The sequence below is a fragment of the Bidens hawaiensis genome, unplaced genomic scaffold, assembly GCF_021521415.1.
Source record: "Bidens hawaiensis isolate Kalapana, Puna unplaced genomic scaffold, B.hawaiensis_p1.1 tig00000237_1, whole genome shotgun sequence".
Lineage (NCBI taxonomy): Eukaryota > Viridiplantae > Streptophyta > Magnoliopsida > Asterales > Asteraceae > Bidens > Bidens hawaiensis.
In genome coordinates this window covers 6,282,887-6,291,904 of record NW_027491021.1, presented here as the reverse complement: position 1 = coordinate 6,291,904, position 9,018 = coordinate 6,282,887, and the positions used below count along the sequence as shown (strand labels likewise).

General features: G+C 32.8%; 1 pseudogene; it reads left to right on the top strand.

Moving 5' to 3' along the window:
• The first annotated feature begins 6,003 nt into the window (after positions 1-6,003).
• LOC143598327 (putative WRKY transcription factor 60) lies at positions 6,004-7,990 on the top strand (annotated as a pseudogene).
• Positions 7,991-9,018: the final 1,028 nt, after the last annotated feature.

Sequence of the window (9,018 nt, the reverse complement as noted above, 5' to 3'; positions counted from 1 at the left end):
GGGTTTCAACGGTGGTTCGGAGAAAACAGTTAAACAATTTTAACATGTTTTAAATTATTAGATTCGTTTAAATAAATATTAATCATATTAATATATAAAACGAACCAAAAACGCAGCGGAAAATAAATGATTAAAGCGAACCCGAAACCCGAACTCAGATCCGGTTACAACATATACGAGCACGAATAAATGAAAAACAACCATAGATTAAGTTAAGGTTTTATACCTCGGTTATCAAAACCGGGTGAGACACCGAGATCTAACGAACAACACTAGATTTGGACACAATCAACGAACAACGACGATTCCGGCGGTGCTAGCAGCTCCGGACGGCGGCGGCACATCGACTAGCAATGGCGGCGCGACGTCGGAGTTGCGGCCGAGGCGGAACAGTGGTGGTGGTGGCGTCGTGGTGCAGCAACAGCAGCAAACGGCAATAGGAAGCTATTGGTGGCGTTTTTTCGGTGGCCGGAAAAACGGGCAGCAACAAAATCCCGCAACAGCAGCCGGAAATAGAAGATCCAGGCAGCAGCAGCAACGTCTGGGCTGTGGTGGGGTCTTGGCTTAGCTGTGGCGGTGCTCTGGTGGTGTGTAGTGGCCGGCGAACGGTGGCGGCGGTTTTCCGGTGGTCGGAAAAACGGCCGGCGGCGGCGGCGGCTGTGTTATGGAGGAGCTAGGGTTTTTGCTTGGTGAGTTGGTTAGTTTAATAATAAACAATAAGTTGTTTATATATTAAAAGATTATGGTTAAAACTTAAACACAATCTTAAACCCATTGGGCTTTTAGCCCAATCACCAACTTAAAGCCTTGTCCACTAAAAGTCCTTGATTAATCATGTCTAGCCCAATTAACGATTAAGTGGGCTCGATGTTTGTTATTCTCGGTGTAACTCTTACCGGGTCATAATCGGGTCGACCCGCGTTAACTTGACCTGAACCGACCATTTTTCCAACACCTACATCTCTATTTTACTAATCTATACTTGTTTTCTACTCCAACTCGAATTCCTAATAATACTTAAACACATAATAAATAAACTTTATCTTTAACTTTAACAATCATCTCTACAACTCCGTGATTATCTTTTCTTTTGTATTGATTATCTTTATCATCAACTTTCAATCTTTCACCCTCGTCTTTATTGGTTTAACTATTTAGCCTGTTTACTTGTGAACCATTAGGATTAACCCTTCACGCATGTTGAGACATTTTAACTCGCAATTCAATCGGGCACAACTTTTAAATGCACAAATAAAAGGAACCATAAACCATAGAGAGATCCTTATCTTATAATTGTTGGTAATTTCTGACTCTAACTCACAAGTTGATGATCAACCTGAGGGACCAATAATGACAAGTCGGTCATAGTTGGTTATGTTTCCTAATTACAACATGTTTCTTTGTTTTGTAATTATAATTGGTAATGTCTTGGCTATCAAGTTAGGTTATTCTATATAAACCAAGTTATGGTTAGATATTGACGAATACACAAGATACAAATGAGTTAGGGTTCATCAAGAACACAAGAGATGCAACCGAGTTAGGGTTCATCAAGAGTTAAACCTTGTTAGGGTTTGAGAGATTGTAATAAGTTTTTTGAGTTATATTTTCTGATTAATATAAACGAGAGTTAGTCATTTAGTTCGTATTTGTTTACCGATTGTTCTTGAATAATGAGTATATACATGTTAAACAATAACAACCGTTTTTTTTTTATATAGAAAAATATAAGTGCGTAAATGGTTTGTTGGAGAGAGATTTTTTTTCTTTCTTTTTTTAGGTAAACCGCATTTACAATAGCTGATCTCAAAAGTTGTTTTGGCATTGTCAGATCTTATTCGACGAAATAGAGGTTTTGTACGAGATCCGCAATTTAAAATGGGGGAACCTATAAAAATAATGAGTGGTTCGCCATAGGGGTGTTAAGGAAATCCGAAATCCAAAAAAAAACTGAAATCCGAAACGAAATCGAAACCCAAATAATTCGATTCGAATAACTAATTCAAATTCGGCTCAGATTCAAATAGGTATTTAAAAATTTTTGGAAAGTTTGGATTATTCATATGGTAGAATAATCCGAATAAATAGCACATTTTTAAATTATTTGAAGTTTAGTTTTATTAGATTATTTTTTTAATATTATAATTATGATGGATTATGGATTTAATTAGACTTTTGTTTGAATTTTGACTTTCATTTGTGTATGCTATATTTTAATTTTTTGGTTTTTTATTTTTATTTAATTAGATGTTTGTTATACAGTTTATTTCGGGTTATTCAGATTATTTCGAATTATCAGACTCAGATCCGAATCCGTCCAAAATCAATTCCGATCGGATAGGAACACCTCTAATTCGGATCAGATAGGGTCTTAAAAGTTTCAAAACCGAACCAAATAAACCGAATAATCCGTTATCCGATCCGATGAACACCCCTAGTCCGCCATTTGAAATGACATATATTGAACGGTACACTGGTCAGTCAACTACATTTAAGATATGATGTCATCTTTTTTCAGGGAGCTCCCATTTCAAATAACAGATCACACATTATTTTATAACTTTCTCTATTTCAAATGCGGATCTTAGACAAAACCTCCAGATCATCGAAAATAAGTGACAACACCAGAACAACTTTTAGAATCCACCGTTTCAAATGACGGATCACCTAAAAAATAAATGAAAAAGAAAAATCTCCAACAAACCATTATACTTGCCGGCTTAATTCTTACCAATTTGAAAAACAAATCAATATTAACCGGTTTTAAGATATAACAAACTAGGTTATTGACTCGTGTGATACACAAGTTGGATAAGTAATAGTTTGTTTTTAATGAATGAATAGAATAAATTACAAAAGACAAAAAAAGTGCATGATAAAGTTATCATAAAAAAATGTCTTTATATACAACATTTATAGTCTTATTTGAAAGTTTACCATCTTCATAAGAAAATAGTACTTTCAGTATGTCTCTGGTTTTTACTCTAAACAACGCAACATATAACTGATCATGACTGAAAATTGGTTGTCTAAGATATAAACTAACACTCGAAAGTGATTGCTAACCATCATTACAAAACAAATACCAAACGGAAGTTGTCTCCTTTGAAATTGAAACAAAATTATTTATATGATAGTATAAAGCTTGTTCTTGAAATAAATATGTGATCTCCGATATTGGTTTCAGATATTACTTTAGCTTCCATAACTCGACTTAAAAATCTTCTTACATGTACTCTTGTTTCTTTGCATAGACCACAAACATTTCTTAGAAGCATGAATCAAAGTCCATTTTATAGTAATAACTTACGATTTGACAATCTAGAAATTTTTAATCCAATTAGATTAAAATGGTTTCACCATCTATACACAGCTGCAAGCCTGCAACCTTGTTTAACCGCTATTAATTTATTACAAAACAACTTACATTAGATAATGATTAATTATTTAAATATGCATTTTTCTGCATTGTAATTTCATTGTATTTCAATTTAAAAGTAAATAAATAAAGATATTGAGAAGTAACATTCTAAAAGATAGATTTCACCACTACTAAAAATATATACCCAAAAGCCATATAAACATGTACATTAAATCTTTCACTTCATACTTCTCGTCAATCTTGTCATCCGTTGGTTTTCAATATAACAAAAAACACAGTAAGATCCCAAATTAAGATCACAAACTTTACATGCGTTCAATGAACATATAGTAGTAATCTTCACAAGATCTTGTATATACTTAAAAACGTTATTCAACTTGACAAACGCTTGGTGTCAGAGTGAATGGTAAAAGTCAGGCTCTGATATCTGAAACATGTCTAAAACCTTTGAAATCTGAAACAATTAAACATTAAGCTAACGAAACATAAAAAGAAAAGGGAAAAAAATCTGAAATTCCTTTATCATCAATTATAATATTATATGTAACAATTAGTGAAACAATAATCACATGATTGCAACAATGTTGATAAACACTCGCATTTTCTTAATATTGTAAGATGTCACATTCATGTTTACTCCAATAACATCATATGGGTTATAGTTTCTCCAGGTGTTTAAACAAACAAAGCACAAACAGCCCAACGACATTATTTGCGAGTGTTAAATTACTAAAAGACTTGATGTACACCACAAGACATAAATCAAACAAACTTATGACAAAACGTGTTTAAACAAACAAAATGGGACTAAAAGTGAGTTTTTATAAAAATGAAATGAGAGGAAAAAATATTTATTAAAATAGGTGATTCTAAAACTATTTTCTAAAATGACTATTTTAATAGTCTATTGTAAATAATTTTTCTTTTATTTTTATTCAACCAACCTAATATATTTTTTAATAGTTTTTTTTTTCAGTCATCTAATTATAGCTAATTTGTATGTTTTTTTAGCTAACTATTAAAATGATTCTCTCTTTATATTTTATTTAAACCATATAGGAAACAATTAAAATCGTCTAAAATTTATATAATGAGTTAAGAAGCATACAAAAAGTTAAATAAATGTTAATAGGGTCGAGTCTGATGATAATTCAGCGTCGATCGAGCCCCAATTTCGATTATGTAATCAAGGAGGCACGAAAATAGATTTTTTTTACACTGGTCGGTATGAAAACTGAATTTTGGTACATTTAGTGAAAACTTGTTAGATACTTAGATCCATGGATGCATGTGATTGTAGAGAAGGACCAATGAATATGGAGAAAATTAATTATAACATTTCGGGTTATTTTCTAACACACAAAATTGATTTTAATGATTAATGAACATAAAATTGCCAAGTGGCCTAATTTGTCCAAATGCTATGTGGCACAATCTTATTTTTGTTTATTATAATAGTAGATTTTAGTATGTTCCATGGTTGTGAAATTACAAAAAAAAAAAAATCTTAAAAATAAATAAATGTGTAGCCGTTCATAAATAAATATAGATTCTCACATAGTCACATTAATTTCTCATTAAAATCATTGATCTCAAAGTGAACCGGGACCATTAATTATGTATCCGATGATAACTATTGACTTGTCTTTATAGTCCGGACTGGTTGAACCGGCAAACTAACCATGATTGGATCGATTTTTATTTTTCTTTAACGAATTAACACGAATAAGGAATCGATATCTGGTTCCGTGTTTGATCATTTGCTATATATATTTTTATAAAAAAAACACACTTTTTTTAGGTTGATTTATTATGCATCATTACATATCTATGACGTTGCATAATTAACGTATAATTGTATGTTATTATATATGTTGTATAATTATAGACGGTGGCGCATAATAATGATATGTAAATAGATGGAGGTGTGTGTATATATATATATATATATATATATATATATATATATAGTCGTCAAATAAGATGCATCGCGGCATCCTTCTTCCTATACTTTGCATGTTAAAAACACTTTGTATATTTGTTTTTAAATCTGTTAAGAAAATTAATTTTGTTGCATATTATTTCATCTACCTGGAAGTTGCCTTGACTTGCTATCCCCAACCCAAAAAAGTGGTAAATGAAAATAAAGTAAAGAGAAGACCTTGACTTGACTTGACTTGACTTGACTTGTTATCCATCTACCTATATAACTTGACTATATATATCCTTGTTGGTTTCTTCACTAATTAACTTGACCAGTAGTATAAGTCTTGTTGGGTTAATTAATGACAATGGTGAAGACTTGTACTGGCATTGATCTGAACGCCACACCCACTGATGATACCCCCGTAGTAAGTGTATCTTAATTTGATTCAAATCAAAATTCATATCCATATATGCATGCTTGGTATATTATATCAAATCATATATAGGTAACATTAATATATAATCATGAAACGTGTGTGAGAATTAATCCATGAATATATCCTCTTTACAAAGTTAAGCGTTTATTAATGTAGCGAATTCAAAAAATTGTTTTTATTCGTATATCCACCTAGGGGTGTCAATTCTGGACACGACCCGAAACCGACACGAAAAAAACAGGTTTTGGGTCGGCTAACATGACTCGTTTAAAATACGGGTCAGGTTCGGGTTGACCTGTTTTCTAAACAGGTCGGGTTCGGGTTGACATGTAAAAAAACGGGTTGACCCGTTAACCCGTTTAATTTTAGATAATTTAAAATTAATTTTATTTTCCCTCTTTAGTTCTAAAATGTGTTGGAGAATTTAATTATTTTTCAATCTCCATGTTATCTTCTTAAGTCTCCTCTTAAATTCTATTTTTCGTGTACGAAACTTTTAAATTCTCGACCAGAATTTTTATTATCCAAGATGCATTTCTCCTGTCCATTCACCAATATACATGAACATATCGTCAAATCCATCTATATCTAAATCGATTCATGCTTAAATTTCATTTGAATTTTGCAATATATGGTTTTGATTTTATTATAGTTTGTATATATAATTATATAAATTAAGTTGTTTAAAAATATGGGTTAAACAGGTCGTGTTCGGATTGACCCGAATTTATGTGTGTGCGGGTTAGGGTTGACATATTTGACACGAATAATAATATGGGTCGGGTTCGGGTTGCACATTTCAACCCGTTAACCCGCCAACCCGCAACCTGTTAACCCGCCAACCTGCCAACCTGACACGTTTGACAGCCCTATATCCACCTAACCCATCGCCCTTTGCCTGATTTGAACTCTCGGTCTCTAAAGGGAGGGAGCATCTAGTATCGTATTAAGAAATTAATGAGTTGTAATTTTTAACTTATAAACAACTAATAATATTCTACTCCTAAATTCACCTTTACACCATTTTATATCGATGCACAACCTACTAATGCTGCTGATATATATAATTTATATATAATCCTAGCTAGCATGTGTTATTTTGTATGGATATGAATATCAGAATCTGGGTGATGACACGGCTGCGGAGCTACACAGGATGAAGTTAGAGAACAATAAGCTAAGGGAAATGCCGACACTTGTTTGAGAAGGCAACTTCATCACAACTCATGTTAACGAGCCAATTGAAGACCCTGAGTTTTTGAGAATATCTAATCAAAACAAAAGAAAGTTGAAAGAGAGTGATTATGAATGCAACACCAGTGAGAGCACGGAGCGCATCAAAAGAGTTTGTAGACGGGATGACTCATCTTACAACACCATGGTACTTTTTGCCTTTTAAAAGAGTTACCACCAAGCTAATTTGTTTATGACTGAAGTTGAATATTGTATTGTGTAGGTAGTAAAAGATGGATACAAGTGGAGAAAGTATGGGCAGAAGGCGACCAAAGATAACCCATTTCCTAGAGCGTACTACAAGTGTTCTTTTCCTTCTTGCCCAGCTAAAAAGAAGGTCATCTTGCTATCAACTCATAAGTAAACTAAAAAACATTGATAAACGATTTTAGCAGCGGGTTATGTCTACCGACGCTGACTAATTTTTAAGAACGGATCCCTAACACAACACTGTTACTAAAATAAAGTGGATTTTGAACTATTCTCAAAAGTGAATTTTCTTCGTACACTCTTTTCAAAATGAGAAAAATTTGAGACCGGAATAGTTGTCAAAAAAGCAGTCATGGTTCAACTGGTCACTAATCAGTCATAACTATCTTTTGTGACAAAGTGTCATTTTGACCGTCGGCAATGCCTTTTTTAATTTATCAAAATGGTAGTTGCAAGTACTCATTTTTAAGGAGTGAAGTGGCTTAACATGTGTTTGACGGTAAAGATCAAAGCAAGACAACATAGTGGATAATCTAAAATGTAGCATATATGATTCAATTCCAGGTACAAGGAAGTGTGGATGATGCAAATTCACCGGTTGTCGTTTATGAGGTGAACACAACCACCAGAAAAGAATGGGGGATGAAGAAGAAGATCTCAACTCTAAACTTGATCAAGTGTTGGTTGAGAAGGTGGCAAAGTCTTTAAGAACAAACCCTGACTTCATTCAAGAGCTTGTTCAAGCCATTTCCTCCAAAATTTTTGAATACGATTTACCCGCTCTTCAATAGATAACGTATTATATGTTGGAAAAAGTTCCTAGTTGCAAGATAGAGATAATAAAGCCGGGATATATTATCTGTTTTGTAAGGAAATCGTTTTCAAAAGTAGTATTTGATTCTTTAGTTCCCGGATTACATGACAACAATATTTGTTTGAAATGTTGAAGCTTTAGCGACGAAACATATCAATATGTCGTCAGTATAGGCTTTACGTCATGTCTAGTCGCAAGTACTTCGACACTAAAGGGAAGAATGCCTTCGTAAATTGTGTCGTCGCCGTATGCTTTCTTTCCTAATGCATGTCATCGCTAAAGGTCAACCTGACAACCATTTTCCCAACTAAAAATAAATACTAAATAAAATAAACTTCATACTTTTACCTACATGTCGTCACAAAATGGTTGAAATGAAAACTATTTTCCTCGTTGAAAACAATATCAAACAAAATAATTTAAATTCTATTAAGACGACATATCGTTGCTAAATGGTGTTTCTTCGAGATTTATTACCGAATACTAATCGAAAGAAAATTGTAAATTGACAACTAATTAAAATTACAAAACCGTCAAATTACATAATTAATTAATGATCAATATGTATATTCTAGTACGGATTATCAAAACTAACTAACAATCATCTTCCTATTTGTCTTCGTCTTCTTCTTGACTCGACCACGCTTTTTGAACCTTTAATCATTAATTTCGTCTTGCATATGTTTCATATGCTTGTTGCATTTCATTCCATTATGTTAGTACGCGGTTTTGCGTCTCGGTCATTGTATAACGTAAAATTTGGAATTAGAATTTATAACAACACATTCTGCGTGCGGTGCTAGTAATATTATAATGGATGAGAGATTTAACTTTGCACAACATCGTGTTTTAAATTTATAAAAGTGATTTCTACTAAAACTAAACACACACAAAATAAGCAAGTGTACCTATCGTATATGTAGAATAGTATTAGTAAGAACCAAGTATCGATCTGTGGACACAAATGTTTCTAATAGTGAATCTTCGTTTTAGTTCAATCTGAGAGTTTTAATCAT